Source organism: Platichthys flesus, chromosome 23 (assembly GCF_949316205.1).
Source record: "Platichthys flesus chromosome 23, fPlaFle2.1, whole genome shotgun sequence".
NCBI lineage: Eukaryota > Metazoa > Chordata > Actinopteri > Pleuronectiformes > Pleuronectidae > Platichthys > Platichthys flesus.
The window spans coordinates 14,927,651-14,954,332 of NC_084967.1; the positions used below are offsets into that span (position 1 = coordinate 14,927,651).

General features: G+C 46.0%; 1 protein-coding gene across 3 annotated transcripts in view; it reads left to right on the forward strand.

Moving 5' to 3' along the window:
* LOC133948870 (ankyrin repeat and BTB/POZ domain-containing protein 3-A) overlaps positions 1-26,682 on the forward strand; it is a 106,077-nt gene that overhangs the window by 1,856 nt on the left and 77,539 nt on the right. The gene's annotated exons all lie outside the window — the stretch shown is intronic.

Genomic DNA, 26,682 nt, shown 5'->3' on the forward strand with positions numbered 1-26,682 from the left:
GTCACATGACAGCTCGTTTTGTGCAGTAAGAATATTTTACTTTCATCACCAACGAGGTGAAAAACTAAAATGCTTCCAAAGTCTGACTAAGATAAATGAATTTTGCACCTATCCCTCTATAAAGGCTCCAGTTGAGATTGTTCCAGAAGCTGTCTGAGTAAAAATGTGTCTCAAATAGCTCTCATAAGTTTCATAGTGATAAATGATGTGGTTTGAAATCCAATCATAGACGCAGGTTTTTCTAATTAAACCGGTTCTCCTCTGTGTGTGTAGCTGGGTTCTGACTTGACCTCCGTAGGATGTCTGGAGAATCGGGTCTGGACTTTCTCCGGAGTTTGTCTTTCACACACACACACACACACACACACACACACACACACACACACACACACACACAACTCGTTCACAACCGAGCTGCTGCCGAGATCACGTGATTTTGTTTTTACAGCCAATCGACACTGGAGTGAGCTCCTATCATCAAAAGCTCAGATTTGTCATCCTGAAATATTTGTGTTGTCTGTCGCATGTAAGAAAACGTCATCAACACACTCAGGCTTTCACTGTGAATCTCCGGTTGTTGTCTCACGTCGGCTCTTTCGGACAATCTGCTGACTTTTTACCAGGACAGTGAAAGTCTGGAGACTCGGACATTAGCTTTGACACATTGCAGCCCCTCCGGAGAATGTCAGGAGGATCTCTGGAGTTCAGTGCATGTCTGGAAGCAGCTTATGTGTCTCCCTCAGAGAACCGCTCATCTTATTAGATGGACGACAATGAAAACGGATTCTCAAGTGTTTTTTAGCAGCTAGCCGTACCCAACGTTGAATAAACAGGTGAACAGCAGGGACGTGGCTTCAGGGTTCAGCGGCAGGTCTTTATTTGTCGCGGCTGAGTGACTGCAGGTCACTTTTTAATAGTTTCATAAAGAAGTCCAGCCTCAGCACAGGTCACGTTAACAGTGCATTTCACACAGGCCGGTTTATAAAGGGCACGGTGAAATCCTGAAAAAAACCCGGCAAGTCCTGACATCTGAGGAAGTCAAACCAGGGAATACAGTCAAAATATGCCCCTTCCATTGATTTGCGCGGTGTTTGCTCCGGCTCTGGAGATCAAACCGGTCGTTTTGACCCTTTTTAAATCCTCCAGAGCCCAAACATCCTTTAATGCCGCCTCATTTGACGTTGCCATTTAGCCTGGGATGAAAATAAACGCTACACATGACTGCTTGTGTCTTGAAATTGGAGCCGAGAGACGGGAAGAGGAGAAGAGTGTGCAATACCCCCCCCTCTCCTCTCCTCTCCTCCTCCTCCTCCTCCTCCTCCGTGGATCGCATCATTTCCTGATGGTGCAGAGGAGGCTACAATTTTGAGCTCCCCCCCCCCCCCCCCCCCCCGAAACAGCATGATGTCATCTGTGACAGTCGGGAAGGGAACAGTAAAAGGAGAACGTGACCTATCAGACGTCGTAAAGGAGACGGCTCCAGATCAGCTCATTAAAATATCATGAGTCACATTTAATTCTCCGAGCTGCTGGTGAATAATTCACCGTCCTCGATCGCATATTAATCCAACATTCACTCATTTGTCTGCGGTCGCTGTGGTCGAGTGGTTTCAGGGACGAGTCTATATTTATCTGAAGGTGGGAGAGAGCAGGTTGGATCCTTCTGGTGAGAGAAGCTGGTTCTTTTGTTGAAAATGTGGAGATCTCAGTGTCTTTACTCTGAATAATGACAATTATAATATTTAGCATTACAGGAGAAATAAAAAAAAAACATGTGCGTGAGAGTAATTCTCATTGTTCAGACACAACGTCAACAACACTGGTTCTGAAACCAGTCCCTCCTACAGCGTGTAACTGTCAACAGGTGGAGAGGAGTCGCTGGAGATGAAAACAGGAACTGAAAACAACAAATGAGATAAGAGTCGTGTTTATCGCCGAGTACATTTTCACATACGAGTCTTCACTTTGGTGTTCTGGTGCGTGACAATGAACATAATTAGAATTAATGAGGACAAAGATAAAGCAAATCAAAAAGCAAGTAGAGGAGAAAGATGGAGTCGAGTATTTCCATGTGCAGGAGCAGAATCATGAGTGAGAAATATACATGAGAAATTAAAGATGAAATAAAATGTAGAAAAATAGGAAAGCATAAAAACAGGTTTTTACAGAACCATTCAGTTTATACCGGAGTAAATGTGCAAAGTATCAATGTAATGCATTTATATCATACAAATTTAATATCCAAATAACACAATTAGTCGGTTTAGCATTGTGTGATTGATATTTTTGGCATTTATAAATATCGCATTAGTGAAATGTTTGTTGTGTAACGTCCCTGCTAAACAACTGTAACTGTTGATGTGTGCTGCATCACGATATCCATCTCGTATCGTGAGGGAATGATCACACATACGCAAATGCAGGCAAATGATAAACTCGTGCAGGTTTTGACCCACACAGGAATCGTTTGTGTGATCTGTTGTGCGTTAAAGGACGTGGTTGTTGAATATCATAAAGTAGCGGAATCAAATCGTGGCGGCAAAATCCAGATGTGAACCAAACTTTGGATTCAAACCACAACCTTTGCAGATCAGTTTTGGTTTTGCAGGTGCACTTCTCCTGCTGATCCACCGCCCCTCTCACTCACTTTACACCATCAGGAACAAACCACCCGGTCATCTGCCACCAACACGTTATAAATGTGGAATCCCCATTGATTATAATTACATCCGTCGTGACCTTCCCCAAGGACCCGACGCAGCCTCCACAGGACGCATCACACAACATAGTGGAACCGGAGGCCCTCCCATAGTCGGGCCTATTAAACTAGCAGCGGGTGTCTGCTCCTCCTCCTCCGTCTTTCACACCACTCTGTATTGTGTCTCCTGCAGGAGGGTGGGCGCGCTCGCTGGTTGCATGCTTGTTTTTCCACTGTGGTTTTTAATAAGCTCAACTTCATATACCCACACGACTCTGGCGAGGCCTTCTGTTGTCCGAGCTGTTATTATATTTCCTCGCCTGTCCCTCGCAGATGAGCGGACAGATTGCTGCGGTTCTGGTGGAGACGCCAGCTCACCGGGCCGGCAGGATTGGTTGTGATGGATTATTTTATGCCTGCTGTAATTTCATAAAACCAAAGGCTGCTGCACCCGTATCCCTCCACAACCCCCCCCCCCCCCCCCTGTTTTCTGCAGGGATTGGTGATTATGATGTGAAGTTGTTTTGAGACCGAGATGAATTTTATGAGCTGCATCCTTTTCCAGTTTCCCTCCAAGTTAGAAGAAATATTGGCTTTGATTTCATATGCTTCACTGATTTCACTAGTGGGGGGGGGGGGAACGCTCGAGGAACCAGGGAGCAGCGGTTTCATTACCAGTGTCATTGGACTCTGCTTCCCCTCCCATTATCAGGGAGTAGGTGGAAGCTTCGGGTCACGATGAGATAATGAGACAAGCGTTGGAATGCAGGAGCAGAAACAAGGATGAGTGGAGTGTCAGCTGGAGGAGGCGGAGGCGGAGGAGGAGGAGGTGGGGTGGAGGAGGAGGAGGAGGCGCTGGCGCAGGTCCCCCAGAGATATAATTACCATGCAGCTCTCCTTAATTAACAATTGTGCTTATCTGCTAGTCATTAAGATTAGTAATTAGCAAGAGGGAAACATGAGGGAGCCGCAGAGAACAAAGATGATAAATCCTCTCATTCATCACTAACACCAGGTGGACGTGTCTGATCAGATGTGTGTGTGTGCGTGTGTGTGTGTGTGTGTGTGTGTGCGTGTGTGTGTGTGTGCGTGTGTGTGTGTGTGCCAGATAAAGTGACCTGTGGACATTCAGACCTGTGGACTCTCTTTGACGGGGACAGTGAGACGAGGCAGATCTCTACCCCCCCCCCGACCGCAGCTCTGATGCCTGTGTGACAGGTGGCCGCTCGGCGAGTTCACTCTGCACTCGCACCTCGAACAACGCTGCAGTGTCGCAACGACCTGATTGTGCAGTTTGAGTTCAGCAAATACACAAAATCCACGAGACGATGACGCACAACCTGAACGTCTGGAGGCTCACTGGGCTCCACATGTCACAGCACATTGTTTTGATGTTGTGTGTCAGTCGCACAAAACTGGATGCAGCACTGACATCCTCCCGGGACCTTGATTTGAAAATATTCTTGATTTCATGCTTAGTTTTCTAACCGTAAAGTCAGAATACTGTCAGGGTCACAGTCTCACACGATGCTTTATAGTTGTCAGTTCATCCAAATGAAAGAAAATAAGGTTTTTATTTTTTACCCTAGATGCTGTGTTGCCGGGCAGAAAGTTTGATTTCACTTTTGATTCACGCTCCCGGAGGCCACGTCCTTTGTTTTTTAATATCTGCTTCACTTCAACTGTTTGGAAACAGATGGAATCAAGTTTCAGCTGAATACCTGCTCGAGAATGATTCGTTCAAATCAAAATGATCTGCACGTGTGGATATCTCCTGAAACATAACTGACCATTTAAAACATTAAAATAACAAGTGGTATAAGCTCTTACAGCTTAAACACAGTTCCCAAAGTTTATCTGAGGTGAAAACAAAGCGTCACAAACATCTCAATCTCAATAAGTCGCCTGTGCGGTGAAACCAGGTTATATCTTCTCAGCCGTGTGGTTTCCTCATGGTGATTCATCTTGTGCTTTTTTCCATGATCACATCATATGATCTGTGGTTGTTCTATTGTCTCTTGTGATGTTTTTGGTTCAGATCTCAACCTCAAACAGTCTTTGTTGCTCAGATTATAACACACTACAATAAAAATCCCCCTAGCACATCTTTCTCTTAATAACGAGACCTGTGAGGGAGCAGGACGATGACTCAGGCCACCGGGTGATTCTGAAACTTGTTTGACTGCATGAGTCAAGCTATCGATCGGTTGTGAAACGTTTGCATTACTGTAACTCTGAAGTGGAGGAGGAATGAGGATGTCGGTTCAAACGCTCACATCCTCTCTCACACGTCTATCGAGTCTGGGGAGGTTTTTGTCTTTCCGGGGGATTTTCCACGATGACACTTTCTGTAAAGTTTTGTAACTTCCGACTATTTTAAGGGATTCTGCTGAGGAGGTTCTGCTTTGGCTCGTTTTGTTTCACTTTGGAACCTATTTTCATGAAAGTTTATGGATAGATGCATTTTTGGGCCAAGGAAGAACTTTTAGATACAGAAATAACTTTTTAAATCTTTAAACTTTAGAAGAAGAGGCATTTTTTGACATTTCTTTGAAAGGCTTCCAGGAGAGAAGGCGTATGGACTGGCTTTATTTCAGTTGTATGGATGTTGGAAGATGCTGCAGCTCGAGTGAAAGTCAGCAGAGGTTTGTGCTCAACGTAGTTTTCTCACTCTAAAGAAGACGGGGGTATTCTAGCCCTAGAATCAACAGTCGGAAGAATAACCATCTACAGAGTCATCGCCCTCTTCGGTTTGAGAACTCCTCGTTAAATCCGCTGTGAGATAACAACGCTCCAGTGTGGGATTCAATCATATCACTTCAACAATAATAAACCTGAGTTTCTGCTCTGGAAGGCGGCCGCCGAGCAGATGACTGACTCCACGTGAGATCTTTATAAAAGCCGTCGACATCAATCAGACCCCCCCCTTCCACACGCTCATCCTCTTTAAACACTTACTACACACTCCTGCAGTTTGAGTTGGTTATGCACAAACTGAGCTGAGATCAGAGACGAGTTTCCATTGCTTCCTGGGCGAGTTACCGACACTGAATGAAAGTGACAGATGCTTCTCTCTCTCTGTGCTGACGTCCCTCTCCTCTCACTGCACTTCGATGTCATGGGGGGGGGGGGGGGGGGGGGATCTGACGCTACTGTTTGAGACTCTGTGTGTGTGAGTGGGTGTTTTCTAATGCCGGCGTCTGACTGACATCTGAGGGGCCGGCAGCGTCATGAGATGTGTCTTTATCGTTCCATGTTGGGAAACTGACTCACAGCCTCGGTCCTTATTTAACCAGCCACATTACAAAACTCCTTTTTTTTTCATTTCACCTTGAGCACTTCATGAAACATGTCGATCGAGTCGAGGGAAGCAAGGAAGTATCTTTACGTGTATCATTCAAGAAACCACAAAAAACATCAGCCTAATGCAAAAAACGCTAGATAATAAAATTAGGAGACACTTCAAGGTCTCGTTTCTTTCACCCTGTGTACGAAGACTTTTTATCTTTTTGTTTCCTGATGGCGTCGGACGTTCTTCCTGTCGGCGGCTCACACCGATAGTTAGCTAACGTCTCCTCGCGGCCTCGGTAAGAACAGATTACCAACGAACCGCGACATGATCCCTTGGCTTCCACTCGTCCGTCCGTCCTGTTCTACCAGGAGTGATTAAACTCTGATAAAATAACAGTTCTTCAGCTTCTCCAGATTTATATACTCATGCGTCTTCATTTCATATTTGGGACAGACAAACAATCCGGTCAAAGGGGAAATAAACCTGCTTTCTCCATTTTAATTTGGCTGTAATTGAAGCGAGGGCGAGCTGCAGTAACTTGGTTTTAAAGGATCAAACTGGGATTAAGAGCTGAGCATTGGTCGCTGCACCAGTTGGATGATTCATGAAAGCACCTCGCAGACGATGTCTTCCAGGCGGTGGCCAGTGCCGCTGGATCTGCTCTGCACAGTTTTAACCACAGGCTTAAACTGGGAGCACAGAGTTTGTCTGCAGCCGGTACTGAATTGTGTAACGCTTGTGTAACACTAGCACTGAGGAGGGCTTCTAAATATGTATTCAGTCTGAGAATGATACTAGGTTAAAGAAATGAGATGCTACAGCTACTGTGATATTCATTAAACTTGATGCATTATGGGAAGAATTAGATCTTGGTGCAGATTTCTAATCACTTTCTTAATCATTGCAATATAGTTTTCTTTTTGTCATTTTCTACATTTTACCAGTGAATAATTCATGAATCCTGATTAAAGAAAAGTTTCTGGTCTATTAAGACGACTGATCTATGAGCTGGATTGAATTTCATGGGACTTTTAAGCCTGAGTGCCTTTCTGGCTTGATTATTGATTGTAAATATCTTCAGCTTTTCTCTCATTCATGTCACCGTAAATCAAATACCGGTTGGTTCTGAGAAGTGAATCACCAGCTAGCAATGTCTAGGGCTGATTCACTGATTGATTAAAGATTACTAATTTAAATAATCCTGAATTGAAGCTCTATTATGAAGACGAGGACAGATGTAGTGGTCAGTAAAGTGCAGATGGACAGATGCAGCGTCCTGCCCGTCCGTCTCGTCCTGTCCAGCCGAGCCAGTCGGGTGTCAGGTGGCGTGTCACTGCCCGACATGCCGTTACAGCTTTTAATTAACAAGGGCTGAGTGCAGGATCAGTTTCTGGCTGTTCCCAGGTGGTGATGGGAAATTAGGCCCCTTGCTCTGGGGAGAACCATCTGGTGCCACAGCGACACAAAACAGGCCAGTGATTGGGATGCTCGGCATTCTGGGTAGTGGAGTGTAGGAGAATACCTTTTTTACGATGAAGGACCTGCACTCGAACACACCCTCCCTCTCCTGTTCCCCCTTGTTTGCCGACTTAATCCCAACTTGACAAGTGCAAACGCCAACTCACCACATCTGCTGAGATAACGAGGAACCTTTAAATCCCACGGTTACACAAACTGTTTGTCGACGACGCCACACACTCCTGACTTTCGCTCACAACTTGACACACACGTGAAGATGGAGCCATTCGGCCCAGTGCTGTTGTGTGGGTAGGAAACGCTTCCTCCCACTGACATGAAGCATTTCATAAGCACCACACGACAGACGCTGAGAAGAGAAGCTACAAGGAGAACGTGTGCTCTCTGCATTCATCTCAAAAGCAGCTCTATTATATCTTAAACGAGAAAAATCTGATTTAAAGCTTAAAGAAATCTGGTTTGAGATGCAGCTAAATCTGGCCTTTCTGTGTGGGAGATGGGTTTGAACCCCGGTTCCCTGTTCTCGCTGGGAGAAGTGACAGTTGTGGCTGATTAGGAGAGCACAAGAAAATCTGTGTGATTTGTGGTTACACACCTGAAATTTCTCCAAAAATAAACCGGGCTGCTCTCGCTGCCTCCAGGCACTGACATATTTTATAGTTTTTCCAAGGTGTGAAACCTGCAGGTCGTGTCACGATGCGAAGCTGCTCCTCTCGTCTTGTCTTCATGTTGTGAATGCAGCGCTGGAGGTGATGGATTGATTATCCCGGTGCTCATGTTGTGGTTATTGATCACGTCCAGTTGGAGTGTGGGTAAACAAGAAGGAGAAGGAGGACTGACAGGGGGAAGAAGGAGGATTGGGAAATCAGTAGAAAAGACTCAGAGATTCTTTAGAGTTCCTTGAAGGCCCCTAACATCTGCCCCCGAATCGGAAAAGACCAAGAAATGATTCACCAGAACTGAACCTGGACCTGTATCACTGAACCTGGACCTGTATCAGTTGAAAGCTGGGACCCAAACCAGGAGACACAGACTGGGTCGGGTGGACTTGAAATATGTTTATAGGTTATTGTTTATAATGTTTTAATGTTTATTGTTGTTCTTTTAGATGTTTTGTCTCATTGCGGATTTGGCTTTTCTATTTATTTATCTTTGTGCTTCTGAAGCTCCTTGTCTGGTTTGTAAAGGTGCAATAGAGATAAAGTATTTTATTATAATTATTATTATTATTATTATAGTTCTCTCATACAGCCCTTGTGGATAATTTCAGGAGACCCTCCAGAGTTGAGGTGCGTGTCTGAAAGCAACTCGAGACTAAATGAAAAACAACACTTCCTCTGACACGTGGGACTCTGCTCCATCGACTCCACCAGTTCTCATTTAGTGAAAGTGAAACTGCAAATTGATTTGAGCAAACACTCAAACTCTGATTCCACCCAGCGATCGTCCTCTGTCATCGCGGAGTCTGTTGCCACAGCTCGGTTTCCCTGTTTACATTGTGTGTTGTAATACATGTGAATTACACAACGACAGGCTGTGATTACCCTCTGAGGTTTTTCCCTTTGTGTGTTTGCTCCACCGCCGTCTGGTGGAACCTGCTCTGCGTCATCCTGCCGGTCCGCTGGCCGACGTGACAGGCAGAGACGTTTTGTTTAGACAGGTTGCATCATCGCCAATAACCGACGCACAACAGGTGTCTGGATACACACAGTCACTTGTGTGTGTTGTAACGCTGCACCTGTGGGAGTGGTCAGTGACGACAGCGATAAACCTCAGTTACAATCTACACAGGAGCTACCGGTGATATCTAATCTTAACCTTCAAACCTTGAAGTGACCTTTAAAGAGCAAGTTGAGAATAAACCAACATTTCAAGGGACGTTTATAAAATAAATTGATATTTTAGTGTCTCTGTCAGATTGGACGTCTGCTCTGGAACAGCACGAGATTAGATGACACAGTGTGTGATCTGTAAATCTTAAATCTTCTGATCCAGACGCTGGCAGTCGCTCTCATGAAGATGTTTGATATTTGTGCCATCGAGTCGGTTTTCCTGTCGCTCACTCAACATCCTGATCCGCCTCTAGGTTCATACAGTTCATCTTCCTCGAGGCTCTCATCCTCCTTCACAGAGCTGCTGGTTCCAGTCAGTGTTTGTTTTGTCTTCACAGGATTTGTGTGTTTGTTGACCAGTCGAGCTGACCAGTCATCCCATGTGTTGTCTGGTGTGTTAACTCCAGTAAAAGACGAAAGCAAAATCCGAGCAAACACACTTCATGAGGAGTTTGTTCGTTGTTTGTTTGATCCTCACTTTCCTAAAATATCCTCACTCTTAAATTCTTTAACTCAAATCTAAGGAAGCTGTTAAGGTTCTCACAAATATAGAGAACACACACACACACTGCTACACACCGGGAGAGGCGGTGGACTAGTGGTAGAAACTTGGACTATGGGCAGAAAAGGTCTCTGGTTCGACTCCACGGAGAGACAACAAAAGACGAATCTGGATTGACCTGTCCAAAAATCCAAGAGGATTCTCCCTACCCTGTCTAGTGCCCCTGAGCAAGGCACCTTACTCCCCCAACATCTGCTCCCCGGGCGCCGTACATGGTCGCTCACTGCTCTGTGTGTCCTGCACCAGATGGGTCAAAAGCAGAGATTACATTTCCCTACTTGCATGAGTGTGCCTTTGCATGTCTGTGCATGTGTTTGGGACGAATAAATGCATCTTAATCTTAATCACACACACACAAACACATACACAGACACACACAAGGGTGTCTGAGTGAACAATGCTGCATTGTCACTCACCTGTTGCTGCTGCTGCACCAGTGTGCAACAAAGACAACTTGTGTAACTCACACACTCTTCTCTCAGCAGCAGCAGCAACACATCATCATCAACACGTTCATTTCTCAGCAGGAGGAATTCTCCCAATGTGGTAAACAACTTTAATATGGAGCCCGGCCTCATTAAGAGCAGAGAGCGTTGTTCATGCCGATCCCGCGATGCCAGGAACTCATTCAGCTCTGCTAATGCACACCTACACCAGGCAGCTGCACCACGCCATTCCAGCTCCTGCACATTCACAGTAGATAATCCCCCCCCCTTCACCCACAATCCATCATGTCATCCCAGAGGCTGCTCGGTAACGTGAAATCCCAAATACTGTTTGTCCTCTTGCCGTGTTTACACCCATGAATGTATCATCACCGGGGGGGCGTCGGCATCTCTCTCGTCCTGACCTGCATTCGGCTCCGTGAGAGCTCAGTTTAAATGCATGAGTCAGACTGAGTCAATGTGAGTGTGCATAAAATCAACCAGGAAACACCAGGGAGCATGTTTTTATTCTCGTTACACACATGAGAACGTGGTCGAGACAAAAAGTTAATCACAAGGTCGTAGTGGAAATCGTAGATTTTTTTTTCTCTGACCCGGATTTCTGGACACAACACAAAAAACATGTCAGAACAATATCTACATACTGGAAATCCTCTTTTTAGACCCAGAGGGCTGCTAAGGAGACTAAGGAACACTATTTATTTATCATGAAAGGTTTTTGTGTTGACATTTTTCTTTTCTTTTACCCTTTTCTAGTCAATCACTCAACTCAAGCTGTTTTCAGGAGTCTGTTAATTACTTTTCATGCCAAATAGAAAATCAATGCAAAACCAATAAATGCCAGAAGCAGTAAGAGAGAGAGTGGCCGGGAAGCTAATTCCTCTTTGAAGCCCAGAGTCTCACTGTCAACCTCTTTCTTCAAACTATCTAATCCCTACACGTTGCTCTTTAAATCCTATTCTCAACAACCTGCAGCAGAGTTTTCAGCATTTTAAGGAAACTCAGGATTCACTTCCTGAGTAATTCTCACATGTGAATCCGGCGAAAGTCGACAGTCGCTCCCTCTCTCTCGCTCTCTGCTGGAAGTCCAGAGCTGTGAAATTGCCCCGGAAGCATCAATCAGGCCTTCATTTTCCAGCCAACCCCCCCCGTCCCGAACCCTTCTCCTGCCTCTGGTCGACTCGCTCTCCGGGGTTCTACTCTCCCGACTGTTCTTCTGCCGCTGTCGGTCTGAGCGGCTTCTTCACTGCATAAATCCTCGTGTCCTCATGGGGGGGAACTGCCCCCCCCCCTCGCTATAAGTACTCCTCAGGAGCGTTCAGGCTCATCCATGTTTTTTAGTGCAACACGGGTGATGTATGTATGTGTTTAGAAACCTCATTCCAGAGGTTAGTGATTGCAGATAGGAGGGAGGAGGAGAGGGGGGGATATCCCTCACTGGGAGATGGATGGGGTGTCGGATTTATATTCCATATTTTCTCTAAGCTCACGCTGAGAAAAGCCCTGCAAGTAATGTCAAGCAATAAATACTGCGTTGTGTATTTACTATACTGCATGTACGTGTGCATTTGAATATCAAGTAGATATCTTATGCTGCGATGTTTAATACTTATATATCAATAAAAAGCACACACGTGGAAAAACGTCATAGATATACATCTAAATAAGGAGAATACGATATAATACAACCCAGATAATGTAATTAATACAAATCAAATAATGCAGCAATCTAAACATTGACATAGAAAAACAAATATATAAAAAAATAAGGGACCCTGGAAACTGCCTGTCTATTATCCACAGAGGAGAGTTGCCTGGGAGAGGAAAAACTTTGCTGCTTAATTCAGAGCTCATAAAATAAAAATGTTTCCCATCACTGCTCTACTTATGAAACTTTTTATGTCCGTCATCATTTTGTGCGTGTGTGTGTTGTTTAGCATCACAATGAATCCGTGGGACCAGAGGTACACAACTTCCTGCCCTCGTTGTCGCAGCGTCCCAAGTGTCAGCCTCTCTTTGTTGTGGTCGTTATTGTGCGTGTTCACTTGTGCGTGTGCCTTTTATGCCGAACACATACTGCTCCGTCAGACGTTTCGCAGACGACACCATTAATCACTGAAGGATCCACTCGGATGTAGAAACATCACTAATGTGCGTCTGGCTCCGCCCGGGGGAAATAAACAAGCGCCCCTCCACGGAGAGAGAAGATGACAAAGACTCAAAGAATCGGCTTTGATCACCTTCTCCTCAAATAAAACACAAACAAGCAGGCGTCTGCTTCTCGTTCTGTTTGTCTGTGGAGGAATCCGTTCAACGGGATTAATTGAAGATGCACTTCAGTCACATTCAGAGACCCCCCCCCCCCCCGTGTTCTCGACGACAGACGAGAAGGTTCCAGTCGCGGCTCGGGGGCTTTTCTTCCTCGAGGGCTTATCACAGACATAAATACTGGTTTTGATCCCGAGCAGAAGCGGCGCTGGTGTGAATGTTTGAAGTTCAGTGGATTTATTCTAGTATTTAACTTCAGTCTGAGACGGGGGAGGATCATGGTTCATGTGCAAATGTCTCAGTGTTAGGTTATTGTTGTGACTGCGGGTTTGTTTTATATCATATTGAGTTTAATATCCAATGGTTTTCACTCGGGTTCCTTCTTCAAGCATTTGCTGTCGAGTGGTATCCATCACCTTCGCCTTCGTTCATCCATCATGGTTGTGGTGTTCCCTGTGCGTCAGTCTGGGTCCTTTGGAAAAACCCTTAATGCCACCTGCCAGTGAGATACTGGGTCAGACGACTCCCGGGTCAACGAGGTCCGTACCAGGGGTTCTGGAATCAGGGAAACATCTGGAGAACATTCATTGATAAACTAAATATGAGATTGACCGAACAGCCTTAATGTTTATGGGTCAAATATCTTCCAACATGAATATTTGAAACACTTCCTGTCCCTGTTTCAAAGTAAAAGCCCTCCAGTTTTTTGTTAACTGTGTTTTAACAAAGTATTGATGGTTATCCCAGGAATGGAAGATGAACAGCTTCTTACGTGTAGTACATAACCCGATTATTGTTATCCTGTTATTCCAGGAAATACAGTGATCATATCAGAAAGCATGCAATCGAAATCCTACAGAGCCTTGAGTCCGCGGGTTCGATTCCGGCCCTCTGCTGCTTGCCTCTCCCCGTTCTCCCTCCCTCTCTCATGCCTGCTGTCCAGCCGATTAAGGTGAAATATCGTTAAAACAGCAATAAACAATACGACAAAGCATACAGAGCATCACCAGACTTTTCATTAAGTGCAAAAACAAGTTGGTGCAGCCGCTCGCACCCGGTCCCCTGCCTGCTCTGCAACTTTCATATTCCTATATTTAAACTTCAGTCAGGATAGATCACCCATCAGCCCCTGCTCCTGTTTCCCCACGCTCCATTCATCTCTTTTTAATTCACCTGTAGCCGGCTGAGCTTTTTTTCTCCGAGGCAATTTTCCTCCGCAACCCAGCTGCAGATAGAACATTTCATGGAGCATACATCAACGTAATTTCCTCCACGGAGCAGCCAGACCAGGAGAGAGAGAGAGAGAGAGAGAGAGAGGAGAAGCAGAAACAAATCTCAGCCGCTGCCGCCGGGCCTACACAGGAGGTGTTTGGAAACAATAACAGTGTTGAGTAGCGCTGACTTGGCTGTCATGCTCCCACTCAGTCACCCATCATCCAGCCCACATGTCAGAGCTGCACACGAACCAGCCGGTTGCTATGCCCCTGCTGCTTCTGTTGGGTTCCCGGCATCGAGTCCTGTCTCTGGGTGAGACGTCCTGTTTTCTCCAAATCAACTGTGGCTTTGTGAGCGATGATTATTTGTCTGTGTTAGAGTCTGGCCACACGAGTACCTGTCCCATCCATTGTCCTCCAGTCCTGGTCGTGATGCAGCAAACCTCCATCTCTCGTTTTCCTGATGCATCTTGAAACAATCCGAGGCCTCGATGGGGTTTATATTCTCACCGGTGTGTTTGTGTCTGTTGTTGTTCTCCCAGTTGGATCCCGACATGAGGGATGCATCCTAAATAGATTCCCCCCCGTACTTCCTTAATTGGTTTGGCTCAGTGTGAAAGATCCAGCAGCTGCAGAAGAGTGAAACGAGATTCCAAATTATTTTATTGGGTTATGATATCGAGAGAAGGAGGATTCAAACCCATGCATGGACACTTGAGATTATGAACCAATACTGAATTCCTTTTATTGATTGAGTGCATCTAAAGCAGGGGTCACTGGATCCATGACCGATAAACCAGTAAGAATTTATGTGTCTTTTAGTCTTACAGACGGGGTCGTGACCTCAGCCGGCTGTAAATGGACCAGCAGACCTCAAGGACTTGCTTCGGGGGACGCAGCCCCTCAGTGGATCCTTGTCTGGGGGGGGGGCGCTGCCGACACGGTGGCTGCATCGGGATGTGGAGGTGAAGGAAAGCCACGCGAGTTCAGCCTGTTGGTTATTCAGACGGGGGTTTGGAAAGTAGGCCAGCTCGTGCCCGGGGCAAATCAGCTTCCTGGGTTCGCAGTGTGAGGAGGCAATTTTTGGTGGAGCCTGCAGGGAGCTGGCGCTGTCGGGGGGGCGTGAGACACTGGAAGAGCAGCAAAAATAAAAAAAGGAAACTCCCCTGGTTCTGCAGCCTATCTTCAGCACAGAGAGGGTCATGCTTTGTCAAACGCTGCGGCTGCTTTTCATTCTCAGTTTTACTCATCGCGTCCTGTGTGATATGAAGACAGCCGATTCGTGCTGAGGGCGGAGGAGCAGCAGGTGGTTGATGGGAAGTCTCTGCTCAGTCTCCCGGTTTGTGTGTGTCTGAAAGGCAGAATGACAGAATGATATTTAAAGAGCAGCATCGGAAGTCTGACGGGCTCGAGGAACGCAGGCTGCTGATTGGTCCGATACGACCTGGCGTCCATGTTGTGTGTCCATATGACGCGTGTGTCCTGGTTTCTCTGTGTGTTTTACTTCAGAGGAACTTTCACTTTAAGACGTCTCCTCTGTCAGGTGAATCCCGTGTCCCCTGTAAAAGCTCCTGTAATACTTCTGCTCCTTTTAGTTGACTGGTGAAACTGCGGCGTCCTGTGGGAGCTGGAGCAGATTCTCTGTGCGTTCATGTTTTCACACATCGGCCCAGTGCAGACGTCTTGTGGCCCATACGTGTGGATCTGTAAGGGAAATGGAGAGGTGAGAATAACAGGAGGAAAGTGGGGAGGACAATGATTGCACTGAGAATGGAGGAAGACAGGTGAGAAGATAAAGAGGAAGAGGAGGAGGAGGAGGAGGAGGAAGAGGCGGTGAAGGCCCGAGTGGCAGGGCCCCCGTTCCCGCCGAGGAGCCCGGGATAATCAGAGCAGGGAAATGAGCCGAGTCCCACGCAGCCCTCGCCAACCGCCCCGGAGCGACCGATGACAAGCCTGATGGATGGCAGCTCGCAGCGAGCGCACCCCTCTGGGAGAGAGGGAGGTGAAGGGAGGACTGGAGAGAGAAAACACCGAGCTGCAGGTGGGCCGAGACGGAGACGGAGAGCAGGAGCTGCAGAGAGACGACCGAGGGTAACACAGGAGCAGGAACAAAGTGGAAATCTGTTTGTTAATGACCACTGGGAGCGAATGTTCACTGCAGAAACACGAGTGACAAGCGTGAGACGGAGTATTATACAAACATCTCTCGGAGGCGGAGACGCTCTGGAGGCAGAAACAATCTTTTTGGTGGAGTTAAGCCTCGGGCGCCCGGGTACTGAATCACCTCCTGCATCTCGTTCCCTCTTAAAGCTTCTGGAGTTTGACGGCTCTCTGGCGACTGCTTCCCAGGTCGGAAAAACAAATGAGCTAATCAGACGGGATAAAGCCTCCACTACACCTCAGTAAACTAAAGAGCTTACTGTCAACTGCGTCCAAAGGGATTTAAATGTCAGGGACTCATGGATGTAGGCAGAAATAACAAGTAATAACCACATGAAGATGCAGTTCAGACCTCGAGAGGAAGCAGAAAGATATTTTAAGAGCATAGATAACGATATTTTAATCTGAAAACATGAAAAACAAAGAACTCTGGCTTCCTCGGATAGAAAACCTGTACTTTCATTGTAGAAGAGAGAGAAATTATAAAGAAATTAGAGGTAAAATCCAACCACAGACACAAACCAATAAATGTACAAGTGGTAGACATGTGGTTACCTCTCGCACTTCCACAAAATCCTAATTAGCAATCATGTGGATTTTAGTTACAGGAGCCGTCCTCCACAATCTCCACATCTAGTTATCCAGGGGACGAGTTGTTCATCTGCTCTGTCTCGAGTGACATGAGAAACGTGGCTGTACCACTAATACCCCCCCCCCCCCCCCCGATGCATTGTTCTGCTCCTGAACTCCGTCCTGCTGCCAACAACCCGTTTGTTTAACAGTGTGGAAAGCAGAGACACAATATTTGCCTCCCGGTCTTGTTCTCGGTTAACGTACGTCCCTATATGGCCCGGCTGGCTCACGCTCCATGAAACATCATGTAAGAGACGACAGACTCCACTCTATCGGGGATCTGGAGTTTTCCAATTGGCCGGAGTGTCCCGGGCCTGAAGTGCACCTTGTGGGCTCATTGCTGGGACATCAGCAGCCAAGAGAAATAAACAAGGCAGTAAACACTAAGTGCCGGGGGGATGGCCGCGAGAGACAGCTTATTTTTTCATTCTCCATGAGAGGTCGGTCCAAATATATCCCGGTGCCACCGAATCACAGCAAAGTGTTCAGGGGAGGGTGTAAAGGGATCTGTGAGGGACCAGGACAGAGGAATAGTTTACATTTTATACATCCAGTTGGTTCAAGCTGCTATAAGGACGGATTATTAAGAGAAAAAATAAACAAATTCATGCTCATCGAGTCCCAGCGACCACAAACTGATCCACCACAGCTTTACTCTTTGAGTTCCTGGAAGAAAACAGGAATCAAACCACCAACCTCATGGTTTGCGGACAACCCGCTCTACCACATGATCCAAAACAACCCCTAACCACTCATCAACATCACTCAACTCTTGTGGAGCAGCTATAAGATGTGATCACTTGGCTTGTTAGTGTGTGAAGTGTGTGTACATGTGAAAACACCATCACAGAACATGTGTGTGTTTACGTGTGTGGGAGGCCGGTGACATTAGATGCAGCTCGTATTGGGCACAGATTGTGTTGACTAATTTGTGATGCAGATGGAGACGTGTGTGTGTCTGTGTGGTGTGTGTGTGTGTGTGTGTGTGTCAGGGCTGCTGAGCTGCAGCTCGCCCGGCGATGTCAGAGACAACATGTCAGGTCTGATGAAAAGTGACTGATGAGCGTATCACTGCACTCCAATTGAAACCCTGCGTGGGACAGACGCTGATGAATTAAGGCATCAGAGGAGTTTGATCAGGAGCAGCGAGACTCCAGAGACCCCGTGAAGACAAGAGTGTCCAACACAAGACGCTCTGCTTGATGCTCTGTCTCAGGAGGACGGACACTAGAGCTGCAAAAACCTTGAACGGTCAATTATTTGTCTGACTGAGTCGTAAAAGCTTCATTTGTAAGAATTGAATTTTTCAAATGTAGGTTCTCTTTTACAAATCGCAGCAATATTTCCTTTTCTGTGCCTAATTAAGGACGTTGCTCCTCATTTCTATATTTTCATATTCAAATATTCACACTGCGCTGGTGGACCTCTCATTTGTTTTGTGAAGAACGAGGCGGACAGCGTTTGAGCAAATGTGGGTGAACTTAAAATTCATGCAGCTCAATAAGAGCTCACTCTCTCTCTCCTGTGTTCTTTAACCCAGCATGTCAATTAGAGGAAATGTGTGTTTGCAATGTGTGTGTGTGTGTGTGTGTGTTTTCCTCTTCATCACATTTTTCTACGTTTGGCCTTGAATTCTAAAGACGAGGCTTCGCTTCAGGGAACTTCTCCAGAAATAGTTTGAGGAGTTGCTGAAGTTCTCCTGAGACACTGAAACCTCAATGATTAATAAATGATTCAGGGTTTTAAGGTCAGAGATCCACTGACTGTTGGATTTCAGCCTGTTTCAAAGTAACACAACATGTGTGTTAATCCATTTTTACTTCTATACCAGTTACACATCTTATCCTGATATTGATCACATTTGCAAATATTTTGTTTCGATCTTTTCTGCAGCGTTGTGAGTGAAGCACAATGTAGAAATTAATTATTGATATATGTCCTAAAGAACGCCTCCTCCATGTTAGTTGATGGTACATGGACCAATCATAGAAAGTCTGCACTAAAGATAGTTTCATCATTTTAGGAAGTTCTTATCACACAGCGTTCATGTTTTTATATAATATTTGATATTTCAGGATAGTGGGAGGAAGTGGAGATATCAGGTCCATCTTGACAAACACACACACACACACACACACACACACACACACACAGACAGACGGAGTATGCAAATTAAAAGTGTGGTGTCTGGAAATGTTATATGGGGAAAATAAAGATTCGATGAATAATTGAATATGTGCCAAAACAAAAAGTGAGATAATAAACAAGCTGTAAAATGTAATGCGCTGCTGAAAGTTTAATAGAGGAGGGAAATGAGTTAGCTTTTCATTTTTATGTTTTTGGCTGATTGGTGGTACAGAGGAAAGCGCTTTGCGTTTCCTTTAAGAGGTGGGGGGGTTAAAAGAAGAATGTAGAACTTGATCTGAGAAGCTTTTAAGCAAAGGGGAAGGTTTGGTTTTGAGGAGACGGTTTTATTTTGGCGAGTTGTCAAAATAAGGTGCAGACGTCGGAGCTCGTCTGAGACGCTGCAGATCACCGGCTGCAGGGATTTTCAGAATAAAACCCTGTCTGACACTTCATCCACCCATTGGGAGGCAGCCATTTAACAGCAAATACTTTTCCCACTAACACAAGTAAATACTTGTATTGTTTGCAGATTATTACGATTACTAAAAGCTCATCTGTTACTTAAATTACTCTCCTCCCTGATTGGTTAGAGACAGGGTGACAGGTTTGGGTTACATAACATTTCAGGAAAATAAGCTGCCACCAGTATCCCCAGTCCAAACAGGCAGGTTGGGGACGGACACAGTTGTAGAAGTAGAAAATGACATTACGCTGTTTGAGCTCTTTTCCTAAATGAGGCGTCACTGGGATGTTTTCAGTGTTTTCAGTTCGTAGAGAGAACAACCCACCAGACCAGTAGTAGAAGCCACGTCCTCCCTGCAGGATGAATGTGTGACAGAGATATAACATTCAACAACCGCCATCGCCCGATCCGGCCTCCCAGTCCAGACCCGGCGGCTCCCGAGAGCCTCATGAATAAATGAGCGCCGCAGCTCAGCGACCTCGCCTGACACCTCTAATTCCCTAATTGACCAGAACACTTGCCCCAAGGCCGGTTCTCCAGATGACGCCAACACCACCGCCGTGTGCAGCGACACTCACACCTCATTAATTATGCGTGCCATCTCCACGCTGAATGGCAAGCGCCGCTCATCTCCGGTTCACTCCGAGCCCAACTTGACATTTGCGTTTGTTGAACAGAAATCGCGGAGTGGTTTTGGAATTACACGGATGACATCTTTATTTGAGTAGGTCACAGACACTCGTTCCGTTTAGTGGAAATAAATAAAAAATGGAGCTCGTCCTGCAGGTGGGATGCAAACGCAAGCAGATGAGCTGAACCTACACAGAATGCAAGAACATGACGTGAATTATATTTGTTAAATGAAGAACAATAACCATCCATGCAGAGTTTATGTGGATCTGGCGTGTAGCCGCGGTGCAGGATGACCCAGAAGACGCCCGGGACGATGCACATGCTGTTTTGTATTCAGAAAACTCTGCTTCCAGCTGCGTCCACCCTCCATTAAACATGAGCCCAAGCCCGTCTGGAGGAGTGTGTCCCCGCCAGGACCATATGATGCCCGTCTGTGAGTGTGTCTGGGTCTGTGAGTGTGTGTGTGTGTGAGTCTGTGTGTGTGTGTGTGTGGGTTAAACGTGCTCGTACCCTTTTTACTAATGCACATTTAGTTTCTAGCCACGAAACACAACTTTCACTTTCCCCGCTCCCTGAGTTACAGACGAGAACCATTATCCTCAGCAGCTCCGTTCTACCACACTGACATAAATCCAGGGCTAATGAGGCGATCTGTAAACCGCACGTGTCAGATTTGATTCTGGGAACACGGACACTGTGGCGTCCTCGGTGCAAAGCGGTAAACACGTCTCAAGTGCACGAGAGGTCGTTGACGGGGTTGTTTGTGCCGGGGATGGAGACGTCTCGTGGAGCACGTGGTCCGACCTCTCAGCTGCGCTCCATCAGTAGCTGCCTCCAGGTGGATGAGATTAATGTTAGTTTGACTGAAATCAGCCGGACGTGGCTTCGCTCGGTGCACAGCAGGTGCAGCCGCGTCAGGCTGAAGAGGGAGGAGGAATCAAACTTGAAGTAGTCGGGTTATTTAGGGTTTTTTAATGTAGTGCTGTGAGGGAAAAGTCATTTTTTTGTGGCTAGTTTTCATATTTTAACCAAAGCAGGAGGCAAATACTGCAGCATTATCTTTCCCTGTCAGAGGGAGCAGGCAGCTATAAGGTTCTTGGTTCAAATCCCTATGTGGAGGTGTTTTCAGGGTTTTCTCCACATGCTGGTTGTTTGTTAGAAAATGGATCTGAACACTATTCGATTAAATGTGTTTTATTTATGATCCATTCATTTTGGGACCTGATGATTTTCTTCCTCTTACTCAAAACCCTCAGGGAAACAGAACTTGGAAGGAAAACTACATACGTGCGCTCCCTCTCATTTCCAGATCCCACAGCTCTTATACATGAACCATGTGCCAGATTATCTCCCCCCACCCCCCCTCCCCCCGCTCCGTCTCTCGGTTCCTTCACACAAGCTCTCAGGCTTTTGTACCTTGGGGACCGACATCGAACGTGCCGGCTCGCTGCCAAGCTGGTACAGTGAGATAGGCGAGCGGCGCGGTGCTACTCCCAGCAGATAAGCCCAGTGAAAGAAAAGCAGAGTGGGAGCAGGCGAGTGGGTGAGTGCAGCGTACTACAGGGGTCAGTGGCTCGATTATCTCCCCCCTGTCTGAGGGCCTCCATTGTTGCCGTAGGCCCCCCGACTTATCTCCAGGCTCTAGATCTCTGACGCAAACGAATAATCACAGAGCGGCTTCTTATCTGTCGTGAGTGAATGTGCGAAACGTAAACACAGGAGGCAAAGGGGAGGGGGGGAAGAGAGAGGGATGAGCGAGTGCTGGACATTTGTTAAGGTAATGGACCTCGCGGCCCCGGCTGTAATTTCCCTGCTGGTCTTTTATTGACTGGCTCCACAGCCCAGAAAGACCTTGTCCTTCATAAATCAAGTGAACTGGACCGAACTGAGACGTCTGCATTCAGTGGACACCGAGCAGCGGCTCCACTCTTTGCTCTTCACCTCCTCTTTACTGTCTTCTAGCTGTGGCTTCCCTGTTACCTCACATTTCACTGTTAGAGAGTGAAGCTGCACCACGGGCCACAGTGCGACTCCGCCAACCTAATTATGCACTGCACAGCCTGCTGCTTATTCTCTGTACTCCTTCACCAAGGTGCATAAAAGTAGATGTAATTGCAAGAGCGAAAAACAACTTAACAAACAGGAGAGAAAAGTAAACAAATTAAGACCACAGAGACCACAGAGAGCACCGATCAATCACAGCGAGGCAGGAGGCAATCAGTGGAGGTGATACTGTCGTTTAAGAGAGGGAATTATAGCTTTTAACAAAAATAACAACATTAAAGAGTCGAGACATGTTTCTTTTGTCGCTGGATAACACAGTGAGGCCGGTTCTCTGCAGGTTGCATGTACCGCAGGTTTACACCGGCTCCTGTGGAAGTTTCTTACGGAACTGTCTAATGCCCCTTGTTCAAGGTATTGGTCTCAAAACTGTAAGTAAGGCCTCGGTTGCAGCTAATGCAGATAAAGATGGATTTTCCACAAGTGGGATTAGAGCACATCGTATATCTGGAGAACCGCTAAGAATGTCGTCTGAACCTAAAAACAAAAAGTATCTCTGTTTGTCTTTTGTTTGGAGAAACGTTGGGTTTGTGTTGGATCCATAAAAAGACATGTATTATAAAAGGAGTGGCTCTTGGTGAGAGTCCCTCTTAGAATTATCATCTCACAGTTCCTCGTATGGATTTTCCAGCCTCACTCCTCTTATTGTTTTCTGGCCGCAGCAGGAGAAACGAGCTGTTCACAACCCGTCCAGCACCAAACAGCCAAGTGACAGCGATGAACTGTTAAACAGAGCGGATCGTTAAACGCCTCAGAAACCTGCTCCTTCCCTCGGGACTCCGACTTGGACAGAAACATCTCTCCAGCTGATCCACGGCTGGGCGTGTGAACTGCTCTGTAAATAAAATACCCACTGCTCTAATGACGCTGAATCATTCTTAGATTTCATTCAAAAGCTTTCTCTGCACAGCTTAGTCATCGTGCAAAGAGCCGGCTCTCCATTAACCACTTGGCTCAGTCGCAAGGGGAGAAAAACACACTCCTCTGCTTCCTCCTGGATAATAAAGAACAATGAGGAAGACTCTCAGGAGATGAGGGAGAAGTGAGGAGTGAGGGATGAGAGGAGCAGGTGACAGGAGAGGTCACATGGTGAAGCTCTCACCCCCCCCCCAGAGTGTTTCAGAGGAGAACAAACAGACATGATGAAAGAGAGAGACTTACAGCGAGAGCTCTGAAATATCTTTAAAACTTATGTTTGATTAACTTTTGGTAGAAGTGTGGTTTCTTGTTCAAAAGCCAAATAAACATGTTGATCTCTGAAAACACATTTAAAACAATCAGCTGAGTAAACACAAGATTTAAAGTTGATAAAGCTTCTTTGTTTGTTTGTAGCTTGCTGCGAAAATCAGAAACAAAGACCATTTGCTTTTAATTTCATAGACACGACCAATCAGAGTTGAGTGATGTCACATGTGACAGAGGTCGTGACCTGGACTCCTGTCGTCTCTCTGGGATCCATCTGTATTTGCAGCCCGAGCTCAGAGTCGATCTGATCGGGCTTTTTAAAAGATCAGTAGGTTGTGGTGTCAAATCTGCAGGATGCGGTTCATCCCAGGGAGGACACACAAACCCACACACACACCCACACACCCACAAACAGACACACACACACAAACAGACACAAACGCCGCTGACCAAAGCAAACTATCGACACCGAGCTGAAAATAAACCCGGAGCCCGGAGGAAACGTGTTGTTGTTCCACACACGAGCAGCTGTCGAGCTCAGTGTTGTCACATGCTGTCACCAAACCGAGCGCTCCCATGAACCTACAGGTGCTTTACCCCCCCCCCCGTGCTTCAGGGCCCCTACAGTGTGTGGGTTCAGGCTCCTCTGGCAAATCAATGTCCGCGTGGTGGAAAAATCAAAGCAACGCGGAGCAGGACAGATCGTCCGTGTGTCAGTGTGTGTGAAAACATCAGGGTCAGTGTGTTACATTCATGTCAGTGAGCTACTGTCAGTCAGTTACAGTAAAACACACAGAGAGTGTGTGTGGGTTCATTTATTAGTTTATTTGTTTTTCCAAAGATCTCTCATTGATTTTCTCATCGATAAACCGACAAAGGGAAAACAAACATTGTGTCGATGACACTTATCGACACACAAATGAGCAACAAGTTATTCACACTGAACACATCAGCTCAAAGCAAAAACAAATATAGTTAAAGATGATAAAAAGTAATTAACAAAACATGTAAAAGTCAAAAAATGAAAGTTTTCTCACCTTTAATTTCACTTATCCTCTTTGCCCGTCTCTTCTTCGACTTCAAACGACGTATGACGAAGGAAAAACACGATTCATGTCCCTAATAAAGCGACAACGGTATTGTGTTGAATTACGGATAATTAAGATCAAACCAACTCTTTGTCCCTTCATCTTGATCTGCTGAACGCCTCAGAAAACACAGCCACCGCTCCCAGAAGATAGAAGCTGGCAGCTCCTCCTGGTCTCTCACCTTTCGCTCCGATCTCAGCTGATTCCCTTCAGATTTATGGGCCTGTTATAGCTCCTTAATTTGGAAGGAGGTCAGAGACGACCCGGCTTACGGTTTACATCGTAAAGTGCAGAGCGGCGTGGTGGCAGAGCGGCGTGGTGGCAGAGCGGCAAGGTGGCAGAGCCCTGCATCCGTTTTGTTTCTTTATGCTGGAGCTTTGCAGAAAATAACTTTTATCAACTGTTCAAAGGAGACTTGAATGCATACAGCAATAAATTGAGCTGTTTGTTATCTTCAGTCATCAGCTGTCGTTCTGCTTTATTCAGGGAACAGACAGACTGGTGACAGGTTTAATCCCTGTGGTCAAACTGGGGATTTAAACACACAATCCACCAACATGTGTGAATGTCTCCTCCTGTGGGGACCAAGGTTCAGAACACACTCAGACCTTATCCATCAGGAACCTCTGACCCTGAATTTAACCTTCACAGAAATGAAAAAGTAATCATAAAAGAAATCTCTTAAAGCGAAGACGCTCCAAAAGTCTCTTGTACATCACATTTCCACCAAGTTTCAAGAAAATGGTAATGGACTCCACTACACACACACAGACACACACACGTTACATCATGCAATAACACGTGAACATGGAACTTAGTCTCGGATGTTCTCCAGACACGGTGTAACTTGAAATGAATTTTCTCCCCAACACGACCCCCCCGCTGGCACAGACACGACCCGGTGGATTTCCTGATTAATGTCGTAGCACGCCAGCTACACACAGAAGTGATGAATTATGGGTAGTTATGAGCCCTGAGAAGAGGATCTGTCTGTATTTATGAACAGTTTCATGAATATGATATGGTTTAGTTCAATAATCAGAAGGAATAATTAAGGACTGATTTGTCAGAGCTGCTCCAGAGGCTGAAGCTACTCGTTAATTGAGTTGAATATGTTAATAATAATAAATTAACGAGAGAGACACAAAGAACACAGTAAAATGTTGGCCTGAGACCAAATTGACGCTTTATTGTGAAATACATTCAGTATTTTTAATAATTTCTTTCCCTTTTGGAAACTGACGCTGCTTCTCGTCTGTTTTCAGTCACATGATCACAAATAAAAGACTAAATACAATGACACACAAACATTCTAGTCCTCCACTCCACTGCTCTAATTCAACACCCTCAGACAGATGTAATCTTTTCTCAAAGCATGACTCAGCCTCTTTGTTTGCAGCACTTCTCTTACGTAACAACACATGCATCAACCAAACACACACACTCTCTCACACACAAAGACTTACACACACTGAGCGTAGCTTCATTGTAATGAAGCCAGATCTCAGGGAGACAAACCGTCCAAGGACGTACGGAGGATTTCACGTATGACGCAGGAGTCGAGCGGCTCATGATGCCAACGGGCAGACGCCCTTAGGGAGGAGGATGAGGAGACGGGGGGGCGGCTGCTTCAGTATTCTAACCTCAGGGTGGATGGTGTCTGGGGTGGAGGGGGGGGAGCCGGGGTCAGGAGCGATGTGTTGTCTGCACTTCCTTGCAGCTTTGAACAGCCTTGTTTTTTCCAGCTCTGCATTTGCTCACGTAGAGTTTTTATTGGTCGATTAACATATTTATTTTATCTACTTGGGTTTAGATAAACATTCTGAAAAGAATTTTAAAGATTCACGAATTAATAAAAAATCTTCTCAATATCAGCCGAAGCTTATTTGCGGCATCAACAGGAAGAATCATGAAATCAGGTGTGTATCTTGCACATTAACACATTAACAGTCTTTTTACTGAGATGTTCACACTTTGTTGTTCAGTGATTTCTTGCTGAACGGCTGTGGAGCAACACTTACACAAGAAATGTCAAAATTTTGGTTTAAGAAAATCCGCTGAGACTCAAAAGAAGCTTCATCAGATCTTGAAAATGAGTTTTTGCACCGAACAAGGTCGACATGACTTTGACATTACCTCAACAACAGCAGGATTAATTACAGTTACCAACCAGAACAGGCGCTATAGGAGCGAACACAACTCAAGGTCAACGCCTTCTCTCTCACTCTTAAAGAAAGTCATAAACATCCTGGATCAGCTCCAAAAATGATCTATATCCTCCTTGGCCCCTGTCCCATCCTCCCATCAAGTTTCATGTTAATCCATTTAGTCCTTTTGGTGTAATACTGCTAATAAATGGGGACGAACCCATAACCTCCAGAGGTTCTGACTCCATGTGTGTGTTGTCTGGAGTCAGATCTGAAGGTTAACCTGAGTTTATCCTTTAATACGAGGTTTCCTCCTCGTCCCTCTTCACCTCCTCCTCTCCTCGCCCCTGTGGCTCTGATTGATTTCACCTCCTGCTGACGACCTGGGGCGGTGGTT